General features: G+C 44.5%; 1 protein-coding gene across 2 annotated transcripts in view; it reads left to right on the forward strand.

Moving 5' to 3' along the window:
• ATP6V1C1 (ATPase H+ transporting V1 subunit C1) overlaps positions 1 to 27,468 on the forward strand; it is a 360,600-nt gene that overhangs the window by 22,034 nt on the left and 311,098 nt on the right. The window contains exon 2 of one of the 2 annotated variants that reach the window (XM_069220591.1): positions 9,243 to 9,315. The exons of the other annotated variant lie outside the window; for it this stretch is intronic. The gene's annotated coding sequence lies outside the window, so the exon portion shown is untranslated. The remainder of the gene's footprint in view (positions 1 to 9,242; positions 9,316 to 27,468) is intronic. 2 annotated transcript variants of the gene reach the window in all.

The raw sequence follows: 27,468 nt of genomic DNA on the forward strand, positions 1-27,468 counted from the left end.
GGCAAGACTGTCATCTTCACCGCCGCCACCCTGCCCAGCCAAGACAGCTTGTGTCTCCCCCACAACTCCAGGTCCCGCTGTACATCGCGAACCAACTTTGTATAATTCAAGCTCGCCGTCTTTGCAGCAGGAGTTGCCAATTCAACCCCTAGATAGGAAAGAGCCGAAGACGACCAAAGAAAGGGGTATCTAGTTCTCAAGTCTTCCTCATGATCCGAGCTTACCGACAAACTAAGGACCTGAGACTTCTGCATGTTCACCCGAAACCTGGCTAAACTCTGCCATTATCTTCATAAGCGCAGGCAGCGAGATCGTGGGATCCGCAAGGGTAAGGATCACGTCATCTGCATACAGGGTAATGAGATGGTGGTCTCCGCCGAATTTCACACCGGAAACCGGGGGCTGTCCCGCAAGCGCTGCGCACTGGGCTCCATATATAGCACAAACAAAAGGGGGGGAGAGCGGGCATTCCTGTCTAGTCCCACGCCTGACCGGGAACGGCAGGGAGAGCACACCATTAACTCGAACCACTGCCCTGGGGGACGATAGGCGCATTGGATCCAAGACCTAAAAACAGGGCCCAAGCCGAAACGCTCCAGTACCCGAAAGAGGTATGGCCAGTGAACCCTATCGAACGCCTTTTCAGCGTCAATTGAGAGGAAAAGCGCTTCCCTACAAGATCGGTCTATTTTATCTAACAAGTGCAGAAGCCGCTTCGTGTTATCACCACATTGTCGGTTTGGGATAAAACCTGACTGATCCGGATCAATAAGACCCGGCATATAAAGATTAAGGTGGCAAGCAAGAATCCCAGTGAATAGCTTGGCATCTATATTCAGGAGCGAAATCGGCCTATAAGAAGCGCACTCCTGTGGGTCCTTGCCCGGCTTATGTATAACAGTAATGGTAGCGTCCAACATACTAGGCGTCAGGGCTCCCGACGTCCGAAAGGAATTAAAAAGTCACACCAGAAGCGGGGCGAGTTCCACACAGAAGGTCTTATAGAATAATGCCGTAAACCCGTCAGGGCCGGGGCGACTTCCCAGCCTTTAGGCGAGAAATCGCAGATATAACCTCTTCCGACCTTATCGGCTGGTCCAGCAGGGACGCCTCCCTCTCACCGAGAGGAGTGATTGCTATGCCCTCTAAATGAGAATCCAGGTCCGCATTGTCCCGCTCATCCACCGCGTATAACCCCCGGTAGAACTCCGCAAATGCCTCTGCAATCTGATCACTCGTGCAGGCCTCCTTTCCGGAAGGGGAACGGATCAGTTTTATCGCCGACGCCACACGTTGCACTCGCAACCGGTGTGCCAAGAGCTTTCCGCACCTATTGCTCCCAATATAGTATTTATGCTTAAGTCGCACTACCGCATACTCCGCCCTATCCCAATCCAATCGTTTCAGCAAAGAGAGTGTAGGAAACTTGAGAGGAGATGGCGATGCACCAAAAATGAATCCATGAAAAAGGATTATAAAAATTTGATCCGAGATTATCACATGGAAATTAAAAAAGCTCAGGCGATTTATTATGCAGGAAAAATCGAAGCGGCTGCCAACTCACCTAAGGAGATCTTTAATGCCTTAAAAGATCTCATCCATCCAAGAGAGGAAGTAGAAAGTAGGGACTCCCCCCAACAACATGTAGAAGAGCTGGCTAGTTTCTTCCTGGACAAAATCCAGAATATTTACCTTGCATTCCCTAACACCCCTAATATAGGACAGGAGAGAATAAACTATGATGCCGGGGAGGTAATCACTTTTACAAATTTCACTCCTATCAGTCTGGACAGAGTTATCAATCTAATGAGATTAACAAAATCGGGCTCGCCACTTGACCCGGCCCCTCCCCAGGTTTTATCCTTGGGAATCTCAGTAGTAGGGCCGATAATAAAGAATCTTATTAATAATTCTCTGAGTGACGGCATAGTACCTGATCACTGGAAACAAGCCATTGTCAAGCCACTCCTGAAGAAAACCAGCTTGCACCCCAAGATACTGAGTAACTATAGACCAATCTCATTGCTGCCCTTAATCGCCAAATTGGCGGAGAAACATGTACACTCTCAATTATCCTCATTCCTGGAAGAAAATAATTTTATACATCCGACCCAGATGGGTTTCAGACCTAAACATTGCACTGAAACTGCCTTGATTGCCATAACAGAAGAGGCAAGGAAGAGGATGGACTCAGGTATGGAAACCGCGATTATCCTCCTTGACCTAAGTGCTACTTTTGATACAGTTGATTTAAAAATCCTTATAGAAAGGGTACAAGGATGTGGAATTGCCGGGTCTGCGTTAGACTGGATTTGCTCCTTCTTATATGGAAGGTCTTTTCAGGTACTTGACAGAGAATGTATCTCTAGGAGCACTTTTAGCAGCTGTGGTGTTCCTCAGGGCTCGGCCTTGAGTCCATTACTTTTTAACATCTACATGAGGCCATTAGCAGGCATAGTTGAGCCCTTCGGACTGAACATAGTTTCTTATGCCGATGATACGCAGCTGATAGTTTCCTTCTCCAACTCCCATCCGGATATGGGCCTAGCCTTAGGTCCTTGTATGAAGGCAGTTGCAACCTGGATGGCTGATAGTAAACTAAAGCTCAACGATGATAAAACGGAGGTTATGTTTTTTGGAAATAAAATTCCCCCTTTTAACTCCAGCATACTGAGAGGAATATCGACCCCCCCCCCCCCATAAAGGCCTGATTAAAAGCCTCGGGGTATGGCTTGATCCCCTTCTCTCTATGGCCCAACATGCAAATAGAGTAGCAGGAACTGCCTTTGCTCTACTAAGGACCTTGAGGAAGGTGTTAACTATTTTACCTTTCACAGCGAGGAGAATGGTTGTCCAGGCACTGATTGGTGCCCGGATTGACTATGGAAATGCGTTGTTCATTGGCTCCCCGAAATATGTAATTCAGAGACTGCAAAGAGTACAAAATGCAGCGGCTCGTCTGCTACTAAACATCCCTAAACATCTCTCAATACGGCCAGGAATTGTTTCTTTACACTGGCTCCCGGTAGCAGAAAGGATTCAGTTCAAGACCCTGTGCCAAGTTCACAGATCTATATTTGATAAGGGACCTGAAATGTTGAAAACTATTGTTCAGGCTTATATTCCAGCCAGACCTCTTAGATCCTCCTCAGCTAATCTGGCTAAAGTTCCAATCATGAGGATTGCCAGATGGGGAGGAAGATCGGTAGCTTACCAAGGCGCTTTACTTTGGAATAACCTTCCTCTCAAGCTGAGAGCTAATTCTCAAGAGTTGTTGTTCAGAAAAGAATTGAAGACCTGGCTATTTAAAACTTAAATCCCTTGAATAATTTTTAAGCAGTATGTCATCATTATGGCTGTATAAGCGCTACGAGGCCGTTGGCAGTTAGGCGCTATATAAACCTCTATAACATAACATAACATAGCTGTTGCCTCGCCTTCTCTAATTCCTGCCAAATTCTAGGTGCGCCGGTAGATTTATGGGAACACTCCAGTACAGCCACCCTCTGCTCCAACTCCTCCCTTATCTCCCTCCTTGCCTTATTATCTCTCCCGGACAGTGCCATCATCTCACCCCGCACTTCTGCTTTCAGAGCCTCCCACACAGTTTCCAAAGAAGTGCTGCCATCATCATTAAAGCTAATGTAGTGCGTGATTGCCCGCCGGAGTGACTCCACCACTGTCTCACTCTGGAGCAAAGAATCCCTAAAGCGCCAGCTTGGAGTACCCACCCGGCCCACCTCCATGGTAAGCTCTACAGTAATTGGGGCATGATCAGTGAAGGCTCTAGGTTCAATCGTGGCCTCCCTGACCCGGGACATAAACTTGTGTGAGGCCAGAAAAAGATTGAGCCGTGCATAAGTCTTAGTCGCCGCTGAGTAGAAGTAGTAATCCCGGAGCGTGGGATGCGACTTCCTCCACACATCCTCCAACCCACATTCAGCAAGCCACTGACACCCCACCTCTGATAATGCCCCCGCCTGTCCAAAGCGTTGACCCGAGCGGTCGAGCTCATTGTCCATCACCAGATTAAAATCTCCTCCTACCAAAATGACACTATCTGGCGAGCTAAGGGGAAACCGCCTGTCTCAGGCTTGGCATTCGGAGCATAAAGGGAAGCAATGGTGAAAGAGAAGGCCCCAAGTCTTATTCTAATAGCCAGAAACCTGCCTTGCACTTTGTGTACCATCCCAACTATCTCCCCCGCAAAAGCCCCCGAAAGCAATATTGCCACCCCCGCATGCTTCGTAGTTGCTGAAGACCAGAATTGTCTAGGGAACCACCTTGAACGCGTGCGAATTGTGTCTTTATGCAATAAGTGTGTCTCTTGTAATAAACAGATATGACTCCAGGATTTCTCTAGGCTCAACAGAATCGCTAACCTCTTGGTCGGACTGTTAAGCCCACGGACATTCGAACTTAAAGACTTAACTGTCATACATCGCAGAGGAAAAATTGCTCAGGGGGTGAGGAGATCCATGGGGGGACCAAGACCCAGAGCAGCACCTCAGCCGCTCCAAATCACATGGCCAAACCATTATGCCCCTTAATGACCAGACTCTCAGGGAAGCATACCAATATATAACCATAATGCACAACAGGTGCTCATAACGAAGACGTCCTCTCACACTCATCCCAAAGAGGAAAATGTCTCAGCAGGGCCGTAGAACCACACAAGTTCGCCCACCAAGTCAGTCGACTACGCCGCACAGGCCCCGCTCAAACAGCCGTAGGCCTGCAATAAGCGACCCATAGCTGTCCAACGGCTCCCCGCCTCTCCTCGCCTAGGCACTTGTCCCAGCTGCCACGCTGCTCACTGCCGACTGACGTTCCGAGATCTGCTCCGACGCAGTAGGGCGCTGCTATTTCCTCCTTCTCTTCTTCCTCCACCAGCGTGGACGATCCCCGCCGGCCGGGCCCAGTTTCAAGTCTGGACCCTGGGTATCCCCCTCCAAGCCCAGGATCCGGTTTCCCTCCGTTATAGACTTCACCTGGCGAAGCTGAACCCCCCAGCAGAAAACAAAGCGGAACGGGTGACCCCACGAGTAAGACACAAATGCTCTGCAACAACGGCGTGAGTTTACACCTTTTACAAAGTCTAAACCGAAAGGTCCTGGTATAATTGGAGCTGATGTCCTCTAAAGTGGACCTGCGGAAGATTGCGTGCTCGTTGCAGAATGCTTTCTTTCAGCCCAAAATTGTGGACACATGCCAGAATATCCGGCTGGTGGTCTCTGGCTCCGCCAGATCGGCCCACACGATGGACTCTATCCAGGATGATCTCCCGGGATTCCTCCAGGTCAAGGACAGAGCGGAACAACGCCACCACAAAGTCTCCAATGTCCTCCTTCTCAGCCCCGATCGGGGCCCCTCTAATGTGGATATTATGCCTGCGCGACCGATTCTCCAGGTCCTCCACCGTTATCTGAAGGAGATCCTGCTGCTCCCGCAAGCGTATAACCTCCTGCTGCAGATCCGCCACCTCCTCGCCGCGGGCAGTTTCACCATCCTCAACCTGTGCTATCCGCTCACCCAGGGATGTAAGCTCAACCCGCAACTCTTTCACCTCTTGAGATATGTCCTTGCGAAGTTCCTGCAGGTCGCTACGGCGCGATTCGAACAAGGAGGTAAGGAAGCCCTTCGTGACTGGGGCTGCCTCATCCTCTGCCATCTCCCTCCTTGCCTCAGGAGACCTCGCGGTCGGTGGCTCCTCAGGGCCCCTTCCCGGCACCGGGCGTCCCCCCAGTAGGCATCTCTCTTACCGTCCGGTCCCTCTTGGGCTTGGAGGCCCCCATCACCTCTGCCCTCTAACTGCAAAAGCTCAAGTATCGCAACCGGGCCTCTTTGCGTCACCACCGTATTCTCCCGGCCGCACACTTCCACCAGTAGCCGCCGGCCTTTCCACTGTAGGGCACTCCGTGGACCTCCTCCACAACCCAGCTCGCCTCCGCTTTAAATAAAGGACACCGCGGGCCGCCCGCACCGCCGACTGATGGCCCAGTCTCACTGCGTCACTGCAGGCTCCTCCACTTCAGCGCCCAGCAGCACAAGAGTGCCCTCGCCCACTCACCGTCTTCTCTGGGGCTCCTCTCTAAAAGGCCCAGCAAGGCAGGCACTGCCATCTCCTAAGCCCCAGCACCCGGCTCATCACCGGGCCCTCGTTGCGGGGCCAGCCTCACCCCAAGGTCGTGGTCCCCTCCAAGGGCGCCGCTGCGCCCAGCCAGCAGGCCGCCAGGCCCCAGGCCCTCTGCGTGGCATGAACCGCGGCCCTCCATGCGCATGGCAGCCCCAGCCGCGCGGCCCCGTGCGCATGGCAGCCCCAGCCGCAGGCGTCCTCAGTTCTCTCGGGGCCCCTGGTGTGCCACCACACCAGGTGTCACGGCGGGGCTCCACAGGCCATCCAAATCGGGGGTCATACTTTGATTCCAGAGGCCCGGGCAGCAGAGCTCGGACCAACATGTCCGCTCACGCCACCATCTTGGCCACCCCCCGCCATTGATAATTTTAAAGTGAAGTGCAATGATATGCGATCTCTGAATATTTGCCTCCTTGTTGAAAACAACATACATAGATTGTGTGACTAAGGAGTTCATATTGAAGCATGTCAACAATAGCGTGTCAAAATTTGGGTCTAATAAAGATTTTTTTTTTTTTTTTTACATTCTGAATGCTCTACAAATCTAATTATCCAGCAGGACGTACATTTTATTTTTTACTTTTATAAGCTTAGCAATATGGTGTTCTATTTTTTTTTTTTTTGTTCTTTTTCTAGAACATGGTTGCTAATCTTGGTGTTAGGTGTAGTACCACCCAGGAGTACCATGTGCACTGGATTTTCTGCTGCTTTTGGCAAAATCAGAATATTTACAGGGGAAGGCTTATGCAAGTTACAAACTTTCAGCTACTTTTTTTTATAGGAGAGACTGGAAACATCCCGAACACTTCATACTTTAGATCCTTAGGAGTCACATCTAAGAGTGGTTCACAACTGCAGATGAATAGGCTGTGAATATGTCTTTTGTTTCAAAGAGGGTGATTAGGCTGACCAGAATTAAGCTTATTTTTTCTAGAGAGTTCCAAGAGCACGCCCATATGCAGCCAAAGACAGTTTCACCATTCCTTGCATTAGTTAACTGTTTTATAATGAACTCAGATGGAGAAACCTTCTTGTCGCTTTTAGAAAAATGACTGTGTGGCCTTTGTGGACTGGAGGACATCCATTCATAATGTCCCTTTTCACTCTTCATAGGCCACCCTTGGCAGCCCCAGTCTTCCTCAAGAGGCCTTCATGTGGCTGCATTGAGGGAACTACGCTTCAGTTTGATGGGGTCTCCAAGGGGAAGTCACAGAATCCTTTCCCTGTAACAAGGAGGTGCTGCAAGGATGCTTCTTGACCCTGATGCTCTCTTTTTGTTTCTTATATATCAACCACATAGTTGAATTCCTAAACGATCCTTTTGATGTCACCCTGAGGTTACATGTAACAAGATAGCAACCCTTCTATTCGCAGACAGTACAATATTAGTCTCACATATGCCGAAAGCCTTACCAGCAATGTTAAGAAAGTTTTCAGATTTCTGCAAGCAGAGGAGTCGTCTTGTTGACGGATTAAACAAAATCTGTGATATGATAAATGTAATTAAGTTGTTTCAGAAAACGTACCTGACTTTGCCTATCCAGAAATAAGATTAAGTTCTGGCGCAAAATTAACAAATCAAATACACAAAAGCATTTTGGTTTTGTCATAATGTACAGGTGTCACTGTGAGTCTAGTAGAGAGATTAGGTGAATGTTCCATGTCACCTGCGCTTGAAGTGTACAGGGCCTAGGGAAAAAATGGTGTCCAGTGTGGGGCAGATATTTGGGGCTTTGCAAACATCACTACTTTACCACATGTGAGAATTAGGAAAAAAAAAGCCTGCCAGTGGGCACACCCAACATCCAATCATATATGGATTTTGGATTGAGTGATACAGCATTCCTTGCACTGTTGAGACCCGGTATCTATACTGGGTCAAAATTTGGAGTATTAAGGATCTCTATTCTTATCGAGACTCCTTAAGCAAGGATGTAGAAACATTGATTAATGCAAACACGCCCACAATTCCTTTGGGGACCATGGACCCTGTTGACTTGTGGGCCACATCTGCAGCAATCAAAACAGGATCCTCAATCGTGATGCACTCTGCCTGGTGTAACTGAATTGAGGCACTGCAGAGGAGTAATCTAGGCTCCAGGACGATTACAGAATTCTTTTTATCTTCATAAGTGCACCTGAGTTTGAACACATTCCAGAGCATATCTAAAATGCAGTGGCAAAAGTACTGTATGTCAACTTTTGCGGGGTATACACCACCACCATAAACAATGCCTTGGGGCATGTCACATTTCAGGTCCAATACTTGTTTCAGCTGCTCTTTGTTGAATTTGATTCCCAATTCTTGTTTTCCAAACCCATGTATGCAACGCGTCGAAAAATAGTTGTCACATGTTTTGGGGAGCACTGTCGAGGAGGATATGCTAAAAATGTGTATATGCAACACGGATTACCTTCGCATCTAGCGTCTTGTTTGCTGCTTGAAGGATCCATTCCACTGCAACTAAATCGGTCTTAAAACAGCAATAGTATTTTCAGCAGGCCACCAATAAAAGTCTCCTAGATTTTATGTCTCTTTTTTAAAAATTGATTTTATCTTCTATGTATGTCTGGCGTATGGATGTTTTATCCAAATTAAACAATATTATTACTATTAAAAAGCAAAAAATATTTTAAAACTATGTAATAATCTCCCTTTGTTAACATTAGGTTAAAAACGGCTCAAACATTGGTTTCTCTGTGCTTGCTGCAACCTGTAACAAGTTTTTCCGTACTTTTGTTTTCTCCCTCAGTACATGGTGGGTTGAACGCTTCCTCCATGGCTTGGAAAATCTGTGCTGTCCCGCTCAGTCTTTTTTTTTTTTTTTTTTCCTTCTTCTGGTTAGCCCTGTATTTTTTTCCTCCAGTGAATGAAATAATTATGCAGCTCCGCATGACATGCTCCTTCTTTTACCTTTACTATTATTCTTCGTAGATGTGCTCTGGATGCTATGGGAGTCCTACAATGTTCTCCTTTTCTTAGTGAAGGTGGATATTCGACCCTCCCCTCTGTCAAGGTTATGCAGGGATTGGCAATAGCCGTAACTAATTATTAGGTCAAGAGCACAGGTCTTTTTAACTGTCTCTTTGTTTGGGCTTTTTCCAGGATCCCCAGTTAGGTACAACATGGATGCTCTGCCTTCATCATGTGTGGGAGTGGAATGAAGGCTGTGTGTAAGGTATGTCGAGCTAGATTATACAGCAAGGTGATAGGACACACTGGGCTTAGAGATATTGATGGGCCATGACAACTGACCTTACTTTTATAATAATTTGTCTTTTCTTTTTGCATAACTTGCCTTTCCTTGCTGTATAATTTATTTAACTTTGCAATATAATTGTGTTCTCTGTCACCCAATGCCACTGATCTGGAGTATAACCACAGATACTAGAACTTTTATCATATATATTGGTTGGCTTGTTGGATCATGCCTAACCCATTTAGGTAGTACTAGAGTCTGCATCTGTCTTTCTTATGTTTGTATTTTCTACCATATTTCACTTCTTTCATTTGCATCTAAATTACCACCTTTTTGTTTTTTATGCTTTACTGTTTTAATAGCATTCATGATATGATGAAGTATTAAGTTTTTTTTAACACATGCTGCACCTACTGTGAACAGGACGATGACTAAAAATAAGACATGGGAAATGGTCTGTGAAGTGTAGGCCTTCTTTTTTTGAGTTATAGAACAAATCTTTCACTATGACATGCTTATTTTTGACTGATTACTTGTTAAATATTTAGCACCAGAAGCTATTCCTGCTTTTGAAAAACATGGTAATTAGTTAAGAAAAATCTGATCTCAAATATGGGTATAGTGTACAATGTTACCAGGCAGATGGAATCTCCTGCAACCGACCCACCTCTTCCTGTGACAGGAAGGATCATTGCAACTGAGTCCCTCCTGCTCGGTAATTCCAGTCTGTGCACCTGCACAACATTGAAGCAGGAGCTATGTGGTCTGCATCACCTGCACTGACATCTCCCTACTCCTTTACCAGCTCTTGAGAGGCATCCTACCAAGCCTGTTTGCAGGCAAAGGGTTTATCGGTCTGCCCAACCAGTCAGGCTGCTTGCACTCCAATGGCCTGTTGCTCTCATGTCACAAACTAAAGCTCTTCACTGTCTCAGGTTCCCTCCAGTACAGGTGTCTAAGATCAGCTGGCCAGCACAGAGCCTAATCGCATTGGCTTCACCAGCTATGCCATAAGTGTCTTTGGACACTTCAGAGTTTGCTCTCCAAATATTGTGCAGTCCCAGCTTGATTGATAGTTGCACCCTGTTTTCACTGTTTAGTCACTCATGGTGCGAGGAGCTGGGCGCTATTGGTTAGTTAGAGGCAGCAGAGTAACTGAAGCCTTTTGAGCAGTTAGAGTAGAAGAGCTACATATCTCACTTTAAAGCTCCCATTATTGTTTGTGGCACACTAATGCCCCAGATTTGCATAGTTAATGAGTGTTTTGAAAGCCACTATGCATAATGTAATAAGCAAGTAATAAAAATCTTAACACTTGCATTGCTGTCTTTTAATGAGCTTCAAAAGTAGTGATATTCACCTCTAAGAGATTTTGAGATTACTGTTAGGTGCTCTTCCTCATGTTTTCTTTTCTTGTTTATTGCATGCTGCTTCCTTGATTGTGGTCAACTCAACTTGCCAACTCCAACTAATCATTTTTGTAAATTAATTAATATTTGTAAGCCATTCTATTAAGCATATTTTCTCAACAAGACACTTACATTGGTTTGTCACTTTCTGTTTTTATAGTTTATTGCTTAGAGAATTGGTTTTGGTCTCTTCCTTTTTTTATGCTGCCAATCTCCCATTGTATAGTAATATGCTGTTAGTGGTGTCCATTGATAAGTGCAAATTTCTGTGTCCGTTTTAGGCCTGTGAATGAGTTTGGGAGGATGTTATGAATGGAAAAGGATGGGGGGTTCTTGAGGGTTGTATGCCGACAAGCAGGCACTGCTCGTGGACATTTTGCATCGGGCACTATTCTGCAGCCTGGCGTGGCCATGCTTAATAGTTTAATTCTTCAGGCCGTTCAGGAAGTTGGTCTATCTATGCTCTGGAATGACATGAAATTACATTAAGCAACCATCAACCTTTCTGATTGTGTTTTTATTATATTTGGACTACAATTGGTGATAAAGACTTATCGATTCAAGTAAGTGCCATTGACTCAAAGCTCAAAATCTGTTTGAAGCTTTATTAATTAGTTCATTAAGAAATCCGTGAAAACTTGACTCTGACTATAAAGTAGTTGAGCTGCATGGTACTTAAATAGCTGATTACAGGGCAGAGATACTTTTGCTGCAAAAATGATCTTTTGTGAAGTAGTCAAAATAACTCACTTGCTGTGAGGTCCCCACCTTTTGAATCATGACTACTCGGGGCTCACTTTGTTGAGTAAGAGTAATTGTGCGGCAGGCAACCACCACTGTCCATGCTGTACAGTCGGTTGATCCCAATCATCTGCCTTTTGGGGTTTGCAGTTTTTTCCATTTTTGTTCTATGACATCTGTGGTCTCTGAAGTTTCAGCATGTGAAATGCTGTTGGGTATCAGTTAAGAAACACTGTGGGTACTACATTTTGCCTGGAGCTACTTAGTAAGCAGCTTTCTAATTACCTGCTCCCCCTCCCTTCAGAGGCAGGCTAAAGAGAGACAGTCCACTATTTTGTTCGCAAGACAAATTCAGACAAATATGGACTAAGTGAATACATTGTTTTCCAAGTGCACAAAACCTGATCTGTTAAAACATACTAGAACAATTCTCTCAAGTAAAGCTAGCATATGCCTTGGAAACCAAGCTAATTACAGACCAATTTCTCATTCTTTGGTATCTAAGAATAACCATGAAAGGTGAAATTACCTGACCACATGAGAACTATATGGGGAAAAAAAAACTTAATTCCACTTTACCAGTATTGATTCATACTAGTAAGCCTGACCAATGAGCATTCATCAACTAGAGGGAAAACCTTCTAACTACTCTGGGTACTTGCAAAAACACAATACTTATTTTTCAGGTTTCTATGTTGTATGAGAAAGCAAGCATTTGGCAAAGCCATTAGGTTTCACCTTTGGGACTTGTTGGCTTTGCCAATGATTTTTAGCCATGCTCCACAGCGTCCCTGACATGCTGCCTGGCTAAAGAGGAACCCAAAAAAGGCAAAATGACATGTCCCCTTTATTTTGTAGGGATGTGCACCACGCAAGGTCACACCCGCAAGATGAGAAGGGTGTCTTTTATTTGTTTTTTCTTTTTATTTACCTATTAAAGTTGGCAGAGAGTGGATAAGGAAAGCAACACAGAGGGTACAGGAAGAAATACATGACTGGGCAAGGGTGGGAATATGGAGCTGGGAGAGAAGAAAAGGGGCAAGAAAGCAGTTTGGGAAAAGAAGCACACAAGGGAGGGTACAACATTGAAGGGGGAGATGTACAATAGTGAGAGAGCAGTATGGAGCACGGCAGAGGGGAGAAAAGTACATGAGGGAGGCAGCTGGAAAACACCTGCACTCTCATTAAATACTTAACCAAAAAGTAAGTGCCTAAAAAGTAAGCAGTTGAAGGAAAGAAGTAAAGTGCCTATGCTCTAGAGGAGGAGAGACCAATGCAAGAAAAGAACAGAAAGCCCGCATTGGCTAACGAGTGAAAAACATGCAAATGTGAGTGACAGTAAAGCTAACCAGTGTTAAATAATGGCCAGGCCCTAAGCTCTCTGTATACAGACATTAAGTCTTGGCAAACAGACCGCTTGCACTGTCTGGCATGTGAGATGTAATGAAGCATGCCATTCTGCTAAGCTGGCTGTTTAGACTGGTTGGAAATCTTGGAAATAGCAGATGATTGGACTTCACCTTTCAGACACTAAGTAATGATCCAGAAAACTACATCTATTAGTTGAAAGGTTTCAAGTAGCTTATCTTGGGTATCTGCCTTCTTAGCCCTGCTGTTAATGCATGTGTGTGTGTGCATTAACATGGTTGATTCATTCACAAACTCCAATTCCGAATCATACTTTGGCTAACATTCATTTGGAAGCTGAATCAAGGTGTCAAGACCAGATTCTTAAGTGTTATTTGTGCTTGTGACTGAATGAAGAAAATTGTCTTGAAGGCTGCAAAACTCTGTCGGTAATTGTGGATAACCGCAAGGATGATGCCCTCTTTTAGCTGGCCAGCAACAGTGGGCCTGGGCCTGATGTGGACTAATTAATTGAAAAATCTTCTTCCTTCCTTCCTTCCTTCCTTAAATTTGTTTTTTATTCTTAACTTTCATTTGAGTCCCACCTGACATAATAACTAATGACTTCCAATGTTCTATGCTTACAAATATATTACCCATTCCTTCAGATGACTCCTCAAGAAGAACTTCATTTGTGCATGGTGATGGCCATACTGGCTAATTGTAATATTGTCTAAACTGGTCTCGCATGTCATTTAGATTAGAAACTAGTACCGAGATTATGTTGGAATCTAAAACTTCAATGCACAAAGCCTACTTGAAGCTAGACTAGGGTGGCTTCGTATGTCATCAGCTCACTATGAATCAACAAGGGTTTCCAGGACACTCAAATTAACACATCGTAAAATAGGGTGGCGAATACCTGGGAGTAGGACACAATGAAGGAGATTGTCCTAAACTGGTCTTTGCGTGCAGAACTCAAACTCCTTTAGATAAGCAAACTACTGCAAACCTCATTATTTACACAAACATTCAGGCCTAGTGATAGCCAGTAATGTGTCAGACAGAACATGACGACATAATTTCATGTTAATCCCACTATCCACTTGTTGCAGAGGACAAGACCTTGAGGGATAGAATGGAAAGAGAACTTCTAGTTAATTAACACTTCCATCCCTAATCAGTGACCTAAAGACAAGCAGAATTTTGGCATGCTGTTAGAAAATATCTAAAAGCCTGTGGTGGTGTCTAGCAAATTATAAAGATAATGAAGATATATTAAAACCTGCGGATATGAACCTGCCACAGCTCTTGGCATGGCTGTCACAATCATGTTCTTTACCTTGTGAAAGAGTTGATCCACATTTTCTAAGTGTTATAATGACTGTACTTGTTTGATTAGAATAGAACATTTGTAAGATTGTAAATGAGGCGGTTGGGTGGTGGTGATCCATTTGGTGGCAGTTTTTGCCTGGCCAGCTGGGAGAGAACCATGCTGGTGTTTTGCTCTTCAACAAATACCGCCTTCTTCCGGAAATGTGTATCCAGCTATACTTTTCAAGAAATTTGGTGATGATTTTGCCAGGGAGCAGCTCAGCACACAGGTGGTTGACAAGACTTCATGTGTGGAAAGCCATCCAGCTGTCCTGTTGTGTGTGGCAGAGACCTTAGTTTCTGTCATTCTCCCGGGTGAGGTTTGGGACATTTTAAGTAATTGGGGTTGCTGCAACTCCATCTGATGATACTGTTTTATGGTTTATTTGCCTGTTTGCCATTAGTGAACAGCCTGGCATGAGACTCCCTTTCCTGGTTTCAAGGAATGTCTAGGGTGAAATGGGTATGTTGTCCCAGCGCAAGGCATTCGTCACATGCCTGAATGGTTGTCTGGTGCAAAGTTGGTGACATGAGTAATTTCTGTGTTCAGTGTGTCTTCTGCACCGCTCCTTTGAGATTTGTGCTGTGACGCAGAGCAACACACACAACGCTTTGTTTCAGCATACACAGCCATCTTGTATTGGTTTGTGTGCGTTTACAGTGATATGCAGACTCTAAGGTGATTCTTAACGTGGGTATTCTAAAATTGTCAACAGCAGTATGGCACATGTTGATGTGCACACCTGTTGTATTAAATCCTGGGTGTACGGTGCTGTGCACACCACGTTGATCATACTTGACGTGCATGTCCTATAGCGTAGTACTGGATTATACTGTGATATGCACACCGTCTTCATTTTGATGCTATTTCTGTGTTTATTTTTTCTTTGTTGCTTTAACTTCATTACATACTATGGGATCAGTAATTAAAGCTGTTATTACTCCACTATTTTTTCTTGATCGGTCAGGTTCACCACCTATTGGCTGAGAAGATTGGATATGCTTGTTTAGTAAGTATATTGAAGCCCTTGATGACAAAACTTCTGTTCTTAAAGGAAAAAAGCACTGTAGTTGACTACTCTGGGAAAGGAGGGCCAATGTATATTTAAGTACTTGCCAGCTGCTTGTAAATCTGATTGTCAGCCAATCCAAGATCAGTTTCAGGAGGCCAGGAGATTATAAATTAGGTTTGCTAAGGAAGTTAATCTGGGCATGTTGCACTATAAAGCTTATACTCAGCCACAAAGTAGTGATGGAACAGTTAATGGATTTGATTCAGAGAGCTTTCTACAGAATCCCAATTTGGTGCCATGACAGAAGAACTGATATAGGTTCAGCTTGTTGTTTAATGTAAGAGTGAAAAAAATGCAGGAGTGCTTATGGGCTGCTAAGGAACCCCTCTTTTAAAGATGCCATTGATTTTGCGAAAGTGGTGGATTAGTCCGTTTTGTGCATGAACGAAATGGAAAAGAAAGACTGACACACTTGTAGTGATGTGGCTGTGATGGCTTACAGAGGTTGAGCCTGTAATACAGAAGGAATAGTGTTGTAATCATCAAATCATTCTTCAAAAATGACTGTTGGATGTAAACCATCTTTCAGAAATTGTTAATGGTGGGAGCACTTATCATGGGTCCGACCCAGTCTTGTTTTGCCTTTAACAAGTCCTGCAGGAAATGTGGCTGTAGGACTTTTTTCAAAGATGTGTAAGAATGATAATATGAGCAATGTGGCGGTGTAGAGATCACACATTGATACCACAGCAGACAGAGGCCCTCATTCTGACCTTGGCGGGCGGCGGAGGCCGCCCGCCAAAGTCCCGCCGTCAGGTTACCGTTCCGCGGTCGAAAGACCGCGGCGGTAATTCTGACTTTCCCGCTGGGCTGGCGGGCGGTCGCCTTCAGACCGCCAGCCAGCCCAGCGGGAAAGAGGCTTCCACGATGAAGCCGGCTCGGAATCGAGCCGGCGGAGTGGAAGCTGTGCGACGGGTGCAGTTGCACCCGTCGCGTATTTCACTGTCTGCGCAGCAGACAGTGAAATACATGTAGGGGCCCTCTTACGGGGGCCCCTGCAATGCCCATGCCAGTGGCATGGGCACTGCAGGGGCCCCCAGGGGCCCCGTGACACCCCTACCGCCATCCGGATCTCGGCGGTCCGACCGCCGGGATCTGGATGGCGGTAGGGGGGGTCGGAATCCCCGCGGCGGTGCAGCAAGCTGCGCCGCCGCGGAGGATTCAATGGGGCCGCGGTATACTGGCGGGACCCCGCCAGTGGTGCCGGTCCGACCGCGGCTTTACCGCCGCGGTCGGAATCCCCATTGGAGCACCGCCGGCCTGTCGGCGGTGCTCCCGCGGTCCTCCGCCCTGGCGGTCAAAGACCGCCAGGGTCAGAATGACCACCAGAGTGTTGACTGTTGAAGGTGACATTGACAGGGAAAGAAGGAAAAATAGAACAAAATGAATTTTACAATTAACAATAGTGAGATTCAACTTATGGTGGATTCAAGGTCAATGTACACTAATATACTGAGACAAAAGTTTGAAGAAAAATGACCAAATGTACTTTTGGAACCTATGATATTTGTCCACGTGGGTTTCAGGGTAAAACCATTTCCAGCCAAAATTGTGTTTGTGGAACAGCAGATTGAAGGGAAGATGTATGTGGCTGAAAGTGGACCCTCCGATACTTGGATGGATGCATCAATATGATCTGAATATTGTGATCAACCCAAGGGCTCCAAATCAAATTATGGTGGTGGAAGATGTGTCAATGAATGACATTTTGAGCGAGTTTGAAGGTGTGTTTGAAGATAAACTTGGATGACATAAAGGGTATGTGCATATAACTACTTAAGTCAGATAACACTTTAACTTATGCCCAGCTTAAGTTGAGGAGAGTGCCTACTGTGATCTGTATTGAAGTTACGAAAACGTTGGATAAAATGCTAATAGAAGTGGTCATTGAACAATTAGAAATTTTTTCCAGTAGTTATTACAAAGAAATATGATGGTCGTGTGAGATTTTGTGTTGATCCCAGGTCATTAAATCAGAATATTGGGGTGGACGCATTCCCTTTACCCAAGATTAATGAACTTATGTTTCTGCTGAATGGTAGGAAATATTTTTCAAAACTTGTTTGAAGAGTGCGTATCATCAGATCAGATCAGACTTTACAATGATTTCAAATCACTTACTGCCTTTATTACAACGGAATGGACATATCCATTTACTTGCATTCCATTTGGTATGTCCTCAGGACCAAAGCAAGTATTTTTTTAATGTATGATAAGTGAAATCTTTTCAAGGAATACAGACGGTAGGGCCAGATGTACAAAAATATTCTGTGAATGCAAATGGCGAATTGGGCCCTTTGCGAATGCTAAATAGCTTATTTTTTATATGTACCAATCCTATTTTGTAAGTCATTAACCAATTGCCGACTCTCAAAATAGGGTTTGGAAAGTTGCTATTGGCAAGAGACATGTAAAGGGCGTTCCCTCCTAATGGCGAGTTGCAGGGCGATTTATGAATGTTTTTCGACTGTAATGCCATCACAAAACATTCACACTTAACCAACTCCAAGAAGGAGGTGGTAACCCATTCACAAAGGGGAAGGAGTCCCCACCTCTTCCCCTTTGTGAATGGGGACGCCAACATTTATTAAGAGCAGGCAGTGGTCCCACAGACCACTACCAACTGTTTTAAAAAAAAAAAAAAAAAAAAAAAAAAAGTTATATTAATTTAAAACAAATGAAAAGAGAACTTTTTTTTTTTTTTTTTTTTTTTTAATGCAGCCCATTTTTTCCTTTTAAGCAAAGCAAGCTGCATTACAAAAAGATGCTTTATTTAAAAAGCAGTCACAGACATGGTGGCGTGCTGACTCGAGCAGACCATCATCCCTGTGAGTGATGCCCATTCCCAATGGGTCTCAAATTGCAACCTGCCTCATGAATATTAATGAGGCATGTCTCTTCAGCCCATTTGGGAATCGCAAACCGTGTGAAACACACTGTAGTACGTCACAGTTTGTAATCTCCTATTAGTGAATCACAAAACCTCACTATTAGGAAATCGCATACTATTTTCGGACATCTAGCCTATTGTGTATTTTCAGGATGATACTTTCACATGTGGTGAAAGGATCGATCAACATAACATTCTTAGATGAGTGTTAAACAAAATTGATGAATTATGGCTTACTTTAAGGAAGAATAAGTGTAAATTTTTGGAAGAAGATGATTACTTACACTATACTGTTTCTAGTGAAGTGGTGAAACTGGAAATGGATTTGGTGGGAGCCATTAAACTAGCTCCTGCTTCTTCTGATGAGGAGCAACTTGGATCATTTAAGGGTCTAATTGAATACTATTCCAAATTCACAGGGAACTTTGCTTATAAAATGGAAAATATTAGACCTTTGCTACGGAAAGGGTTTAACTTTTCATGGGGCAGTGCTCAACAGACTTTTTTATGGTGGTATAAAAAACCGATTTGTGATGCTGGAATTTTAGTACATATTGATACCAGGTTGAAATCTATTCTTATGGTGAATGCGAGTGCCATTGGCATAGGGGCTATTCTCTTGCAAAAGCATGAAACAACTGTGGTGTTTGAATCTAGAACACTCACAGAATTGGAAAGGAATCATTCTGTGTTCAAGAGGAAAGCTTTGGCAGCGGCATGGGGTGCTGAGTACTTTTGAGCTTAGCTGTGAGGGACAAAGTTCATTTTACAATCTGATCACAAACCATTGGTTAAAGTGTTGCTCCCTGGTGGATCTGGTAAAGGTTTTGCAAGGCTTGCGAGACTGGAGGCTACGCTGCAAGAGTACATATATGAAATGGAACATTATCTAAGGTGGAGAAATGTACAAGATTATTTATCAAGGTCTTCAGTAGACTAGCGAATTGTGGATGTCTCAGCTGTTCTGGCTGAGGAGAGTGAAGGAGCTGTAGTATCTGTTTTAAATGTGTTTGTGAATTTACTGTTGAGGAGTAGATGCAGCAAATGGAAGTGGATACTATGTTGAACAAGGTTGTGCAACTCCTGCGCATAGGAGGTAGAAGAGTAAATGATTAGTCTATTGTATGGTCTTGCATCTAGATCTTGGACGATATAACCTTATGTGGGAAGAATTTGATCGAGAGGTGAAGGGTACAAATTTCTGGACTACTGTCTAGACTTATTTCTTTGAGTCGTGTGGGCAAAGTTTAAGTAAGAAACAACTATAAAAAACATTTCTAGTGGCTGGGTTTAGATAACTAAATTACTACTTAGGTTCATAATTGTGATATGTGTAAAGGAGGAAAAAAAAGGCTTGAAGTGGGGAGACAGTCTTCTGTAGGTCAAATTAATTTTTAACCTGGGTAAACCATTGCACAGAGTGGTGTATGCTTGGATTCTGTTGGCCCTGAGTGTGGAGGTGTAAATTCAGGCATGAATTGGTTGTGGTGGATGTTTTTCCAAAGGGGTTGTTTGTGAAGTTTTTTTGAGAGAGATCACTACTATGATCACCATTTAGAATCTGAAACAGATCTTAAAAAAGGGAATCCCTTCTACATTGATAAGACAATGGTACACAACTTATTTCAAGTGAGATGCTGAAGTTTTTATCCTCGTTTAGAATTAGACATCACCGCACTCCCTTGTGAACCCCCATGCCAATGCTAAAGCTGAATGCTCGATGAACGGTACTCTTTTTAGCTGGCATATGCCACAGGATGTGATATTGGTAACATGGTGCATGACTTGGTGTGGGCTTAAAAGACAACCGTACATGAAATGACTCCGAGATTTCCTTTTGAAATGATTTATGGAAGGTGTACACGTTCAAAATTGTTTCCATCATATTTGAAGGAGTGGGTAGCAAAAAGTTGAAATGTAGATAAATCCTAGGAGTCTAATGATGTGATGGTTATTGTCGCAATAAGAGTAGGTGATTGGGTATAAGTTAGATCTAGACAGTGAAGAAAGATTTGACAAAATTATCGGGTCCCGTCAAGGTTAAATAGGCCCATCAGCACTATGTGTAGCTGGATAAAGGAGAACAGTGGAGTCGTCGGAGAACTGCCTCATACTAGAGAGATGGGGATAGCAAGGAAAAAAAGGAAGAAGGATGCAGTGGGTTTATGATGATGAATAATTAGGTTTTGTGTTTGAGTGGTAAGTTGTTGAATGACTGCCATGATGGAGTGGGTGATTCTACGGTCAGAAACAGAAGGGAATTCACTCAATAAGGATGTCCAAGAGGCTGTAAGCCACTAAGGACTATGTGATTTGGAAATAAAATAATCACTTTTTCCTTACCTCTTTGTTTTATTAAGTCACCATTTTATTTTTTAAGTGACTTTGCATTTTTTTTTCTTTTCTCTTAGTTATTATTTATTTATTAATTATGGAAAGGGATGCTTTATAAAGAACTGTGCTTGTTGGGTAATAATAGAACCTTAAGATCTTAACCTCTTGGGTGCCTGGGACGTAATGGTTACATCCTCAGTGCTCTGGTGCCAAGGACGTAACCATTACATCCTGCACCCGGGCCATGGGGGGAGCCCAGGCCTCCCATTCTCCTCCCCTGGGCTGGGTTGGAAGCAGGCTTCAACTCCTCCCCTCCCTCCCCCCTCGGACGTCTGATGAGGTCAACTTGTGATCATGCGCTGACCTTATCAGAGGTCGTCCTGGATGGAGGACCGGGGCAGGTCTGAGAGGCATCAAAGGAAAGGCTTTTCCTTTCTTTTGATGTCTTTCTTAGCATTCCTGCAGCACGATCACATAGCGATTGTGCTGCAGGAATGCCCACTAGACACCAGGGATTTTTGTTTACTTTTGTAAGCAAATAAGGAGGGTGGCCCCATTTCTGTTATGTTAATTAGGCCCACCTGCCCCCAAGGTGGGCAGAAACCTCTAGGCACCAGTTTAAAAAAAAATTTTTTAACAGTAGGCGAGCGGCCCCTTAGGCAAGGGTCACTCCCCTGGGGGATACATTTATTTTAGGCCATTTCTGCCCCCCCTTGGGGGCTGATCATCCTATTTTTATTAGGCCAATTGAAAGCACTAGATACCAGGGATTTTTTGTTTCTTCTATAAATTCATAAGGGGAATGACCCCTTAGGCAAGGGTCGCTCCCCTGGAGGGCAATTTTATTGTGGGCCATTTCAGCCTACTTTTATTAGACCAATCTGCCCCCAAGGAATGGCAGAAACCACTAGACACCAGAGTTTTTTTTTTTTCCTCCGGATGGGGCGCAACCCCTTAGGCAAGAAACCACTTAGGCACCAGAGATTGGGGTGTGTGTGTTTTGTTTGATGGGGCAGCCCCTTGGGCAAGGGTCACTCTCAATAGGCACATTACTCTTGGCCATTTAAGGCCCATCTGCCCAGAAAGCCCACTAGATACCAGGGAAGATTTTATTTAAAAAATACGAAAAAAAAGAGGGTGGGGTATGACCATACCCTCACCCCAAATAAATGGAGAAAAAGTTGTTCTGCCAACCGGTGGGCAGATGTGGCAAGAAGCCTACTAGATGCCAGTGAATTTAAAAAAAAAAAAAAAACAATAGTGAGGTGGTGGCTCCTAACCAATATGGGCATGGTAATGTCCCCTTTCCCAACTGAAGGGGGTAACAGTCATTCACCCCCCCCCCCCACCCCCACACTAGAAGATCTTATCCCAGCTGCAGGCAAGAAGACATTTGATTATTTTGGGTTTTGATTTTACATTTGGGCCATGATAGCTTGGCTAACTCTCAAAATCGTCCCACTTGGAATGGTGATGGCTGCAATGTTTTGTAGAAGAAGCTAGGAGACCTAGACACCTCGGAAAACTAAGCACCTGGGTGAGTCCAGGGTAGTGTGCTTCACATGCACCCCACACCATTTTGTTATCCCCCATGCCCTGCAAACCTCCAACTTTGCTAGAAATCATGCATTTTCCCCACATTTTTGTGATGGAATCTTCCGCAATCTGCAGGAATCCACAAAATTCCTACCACCCAGCATTGTTGTATCTATATTGATAACAATTCTGCCCCACTTGCCAGCCTAAATTTTTTTATTTCTTTCAAACTGCCCTTTTGGACTTGCATTGTTTCCCCCTCAATTTAGACATATTTTTGGCTCTTCCCTCTCATAGGCACTTGGCCCACATACACAAGTGAGGTATAATTTTTATCGGGAGACTGAGGGGAATGTTGGGTGGTAGGAAATTTGTGCTGGTGCGGTGATCCCACAAACAATGTGGGGAAAACGTTTTTTTTTAATAGTTACATTTCAGGTTTGCTGAGGATTCTGGGTAAGAAAACACTGGGGGATCCATGCAAGTCACACTTCCCTGGACTCTCTTGGGTGTCTAGTTTTCAGAAAGGTCTGGTTTTGGTAGGTTGCCCTAGATGGCTGCTGAACCCAGGACCAAAAACGCAGGTGCCCCCCTTGCAGAAAAAGGTTGTTTTGTAATTGATGATTTTGATGTGTCTACGTAGTGTTTTGGGCCATTTCCTGCCGCGGTCACTAGGCCTACCCACACAAGTGAGGTACCATTGTTATCGGGAGATGTGGGGGAATGCTGGGTAGAAGGAAGTTTGTGGCTCCCCTCAGATTTCAGAACTTTGCAGTACCGCAGTGTGAGGAAAAAGGTTTTTTGTTTGTTTTTTTGTGCCAAATTTTGAGGCTTGCAAAGGATTCTGGGTAACAGAACCTGGTGAGAGCTCCACAAGTAACCCCATTCTGTATAGGCCTAAGTGTCTAGTTTTAAAAAATATATAGGTTTGCTAGATTTCCCTATGTGCCGGCTGTGCTAGAGGCCAAAATCCACATCTAGACACTTTCCAAAAAACATGTCAGATTTCATTGTCAAAATATGATGTGTCCTGAAGTTAGTAGTGCTTGTGCAACATTACTATGGAGACAAATTAAATTGTCAGTGGCCTGGAAGTGTATCCAGCCCCCATCTATCTTAGGATAAACATGGTGCACATATTGTCGTTTGTCACTCCACGTTCTCACAGTGGGCAAGGCAGCATATTTATTATGCAGTCTTATTTGACATTCTGAATTAGAAATACTCCCCTGCCCTAAAACCCTGCTTGAAAGAGATGGGGCCTATAAAACACAAAAAAACCCGCAAAGGGCAACTTTAACTCTGCTCCTTTATAGCTGTTAAGAGAGAAAAAAAAACACTTCTTGTGATAATCCCTGAAATTAACAGTGATGTAATCGCTTTCATCAGATGTGCGACTATTACCAAGCCATGTTATTCTGTGAACCATTTTAATGTCCTTATGGATTGTGGTTCTATCTCGTCATTTACTCTTGAGCCAAATTAAGTTACTTTATTATTGATCATGGTTTTATACTTTTTTCCAGGTTTAAGAGTAGGAGGCCTTTTAAAACAGTGACATAGAGTGTAGCTGCCTGAGGAAGCGCCAGTACCCTCTGATTCTCGCCACATGAGGGGCAGTGATCAGAGATTCTACCTGGTGCAGATATCGCACACGCAGGGATACCCATACTTGTGGCAGAACCGTCCCCTTTGTATTGACATCCATATTAGCAGCAACTTGGCAGGGGGGGGCAAATCTGCCCATGTTGATTTGTCTTTTTTAAGCGGCCAGATATACACCTCACATTTAGATAACCTCCACTTTATTGATTTCAGGAAAGAATTGATGTTGAGGACTAAAGAAGCAGATTACCTTCAGGAATCTATCCCAGTGCTCTACAACGGAAAGGGCTCATTGGTCCCTCACAAATCTACATCACCCAGGGGCTTCTCAGCATCCAATAATTGTTCATATGCTTAACTACGTGGATAGTGACACTATCCTTTCCAAATTCCAGTCATAGGAATCTGATCTAGTAATCCGAGCATATCATGATATTCCCTGACCTTTTCAACCATTTTCAAACACTCTGCTGATCCTTTGAGGAAGTAAAAAAAAAAAAAGGGTCAATGACCCTAGGCTTCCAGTATATGTTGTTGTTGTTGTTGTGTTTTTTTTTCCCGGCACAACTGAAAGTTATTTTCCAGAATTACACATTTTTCTTTGAGGCTCCCTGTGAAGCTCGAAATGGATGGAGAAGTGCCCAAATACAATACCCTGTCCCCTGGGACTGGAGTTTGGGCCAATCCCGCTGCCCAAAAGAAAGATGACCTCCACTTTATTGATTTCAGGAAAGCATTGATGTTGAGGACTAAAGAAGCAGATTACCTTCAGGAATCTATCTGGGCCTGGGTTGTGCCCTGGGTCTGGGGTAGAGGAGATGAGGAAGAGACCTGCAGAGTAACAGGCTGTTTCCCAGGATGTTGACCTGGCAGGTGCGTTCTGCGGAGGGAGGCGATAAAACTATTGAGATGCAAATATTGGGGAGGATGGTGTTTGCGTAGAACTCTTCATTCCTTCATGATAACAGGTGATTCACCCTTGAAAAACATGGCTCTAACTCCCTGGTATCAGGAAGGGGGGTTGGGAGCACACTGCCCCACATCCCAGCACAGTGTTTCCAGTCAGCGCTTACTTGAAAATTATCAGTAGTTTTTCACCGCAGTTGGTGCAGACATTGCTGTATATCTCTAGACACATGTTTCAGGGTTTAGCCCTTCATCAGTAGAGAGTAGAGAACAAAGAAAATTAATCTGGGATTGCTGGAAATGCTGCCAAAATCCTCTCCGGTCAAGTACCACTCACAGGCACACAGGTGCATCTCCAAAGCTCGTCAGCTCACTGGCTCAAGGGAGCCTTTTGAACAGGAAACACGTGTCTAGAGATATACAGCAACATCTTTCCTTTCAGGATAATCTTGACTTTCTTGTTGATTTGATGAGTTAGTTGTTTGTGTTTTTGTTGAAGGAAGGTGAGGGATAGGGATAGGGATAGGGATAGGGATGTGGGTGTGGGTGTGGGGGCTGGGGGGAGGTGGGGGTTGGTATCCCTACCTACCTTTCCCCAACTGACCTATCTCTGTTGTAGGCCACAGTGCATGACAGATGATTCACGGTTTGAAGTATGGGGGGGAGGGGAAAGGTTGCACAGATAAAATTTACACACAAGACACTGATGCAGACCTGAACAGTATACCACTAAATGGTGTCTGACACTACTAACCCACGACCTATAGGCACAGTGTTGTGTGTCTCTTAAAACATCACAGACGCTTCAATGAAGTTAAGCAAGGTGCTTTGCTGAGTACAGCGAAACAGTAAGGTGCGGATAGGATAGCCTCCTCATGCAGAACACACACCTGATGGGAGATGATTGCCCATACCACAATAGGTATGGTTTTAGTCCACTGGTACTCTCCTAATCTGGGTGGGGATCGTGAGGAAAAACAATACTGACAGAGGTGTGTTCCAGTGACGGTAATTCATAGATGGAGATATGTAGGAAGAAAATGCGCTATAATGACAGATATATGGTATATGGACAACCCATCACCATATGTTCGGTCTATGTCCCTCTCCCGGTGTGCAGAGAGCTACTCCTTAAGATTGGTACTGTCCTTCTAAAGGCACCCTCCAGCTGACGGGCTTTACCCAATAATGAAGTGGGCCCACCCTTCGCTGGGCTGCCTCAGTCTACCTCACCTGCAGATTTCACAAGATTAGTAGGCCTGTGGGATGTCTGATGCCACTACTATCCTTGGGTATGGGGGTGATTTCACCTTCTTCTCTGGGGCACCAGGTCATTCTGCAGGCTAGAGCACTTCCTCCTACCAATCTCCAACAAAGTCAGTCAAGTCTATCTCTCTACAAGCAAGGCAACTCTACAATCATGCACACCTCGGGCTCCAGATATATGGGACCTACAGATGGCTTATGAGTCCATTGTGGCTCAAAAATCAAGAGGTCCGGAATACCCTTGGCAGAGAACTCAAACAGACCACAGTTGACTTGCCGGCATTATTGTGGGAGGCATACAAGGTGGTCAATAGGGTGAAGGCCATAAGCTCCATCTCACCCCAGAAAAAAAGAAAAAAAACAGTGCAAACTTTATGACCTGCAGGAGGAGGATCACCAGGCAGAAAGAGATATAAATCTACAGCCTCAGACAATAACCCACTCAAACTTAGGCAGGTGAATCCACATCACTACCAAGTCAGAAAAGAAATGGCCTTTAAGACCTGTATGGTAGCTATGTGACCAAAGGGCCGAAACAGGCAAACTCACCCACTGGTCCACATGCAGAGCTGAAGGGGCAAGGCACATGCCTCGACTAAGGATAAAAGAGCGACTATTTACACTAACCCCGAAGGAGTTGCATACTACTACAAATCTTTATACCACCAAATAATCCTGAGCTCCTGAAACATCTTTGAGAATATCTGCCGTCTGATTCCACACCCAGGCTTTCTGAGCCAGAAAGGGGGCAATTGAACATGCCCAATAGGGTAGAGGAAATACCATGGCCTAACTGGATCCCAAGCAAATTCTTGCCATTCTTTTGTCAAAACCTGTTTTGGATTGATGTAACTGGGCCAGCCAACAGAGTGGCTGCCTCCCATAATTGCTATAGGCACATACCTTAAACATCCTAAAGTCTGACCTATCCCCAGATGATACAGGCTTATATCTCACAATCTCTCTAATAAATGCTGAGGCAAAAATCCTAGCTAAGTACTTGCACAGCAACTAGCTGGCTTAATGAATAGCCTAATCCTTCCAGACCACAGTGGCTTCATGCCACACAGGGTGACCCTTCACAGTATCAAACGAACGTTCTGTGCACTGGCAGTGGGTCAGCTGATCAGGGGACCATTAACCCTGTTTGTTATTGAGGAAATCACCATACTAAATATGTGTTTTTTTTGTTTTGTTTTGTGCTCTCTTTCTCCTCTCTCTCTCTCTCTCTCTCTCTCTCTCTCTCTCTCTCTCTCTCTCTCTCTCTCTCTAAGAGCCTTTATGTATTTCAAAATTTCCCTGTCACCCTCCGACGAGGCTGTCTCTATACTTTAACATCTTTGCTGAGGTCCTTTCTCTGACAGAATCGCCTACATAAAATGTTGTAATTAGACATATAATGGACCCAGAGTCCTACTTCTGGGTTGTTCACTTTACTGTGGCTAGTAAGTGGATCAACTCTACAAATGCTGGGTCCTGTGCTGATCTAGCATATGCTGTGGGCCATGGGAGTGGAAAACTCCTATAGAATTCGTCAATGGAGACCTGGGGGAACTAATCCCAGAATTGCCAAGGTACCAGAAAAGAAAGGAAGGTTGTGGGACCAGAATGCAGAAGCAGGAGTACTTCTTCTCTTCTTGTGCCTGTACAC

The sequence above is a fragment of the Pleurodeles waltl genome, chromosome 2_2, assembly GCF_031143425.1.
Source record: "Pleurodeles waltl isolate 20211129_DDA chromosome 2_2, aPleWal1.hap1.20221129, whole genome shotgun sequence".
In the NCBI taxonomy this organism is placed as follows: Eukaryota; Metazoa; Chordata; class Amphibia; order Caudata; family Salamandridae; genus Pleurodeles; species Pleurodeles waltl.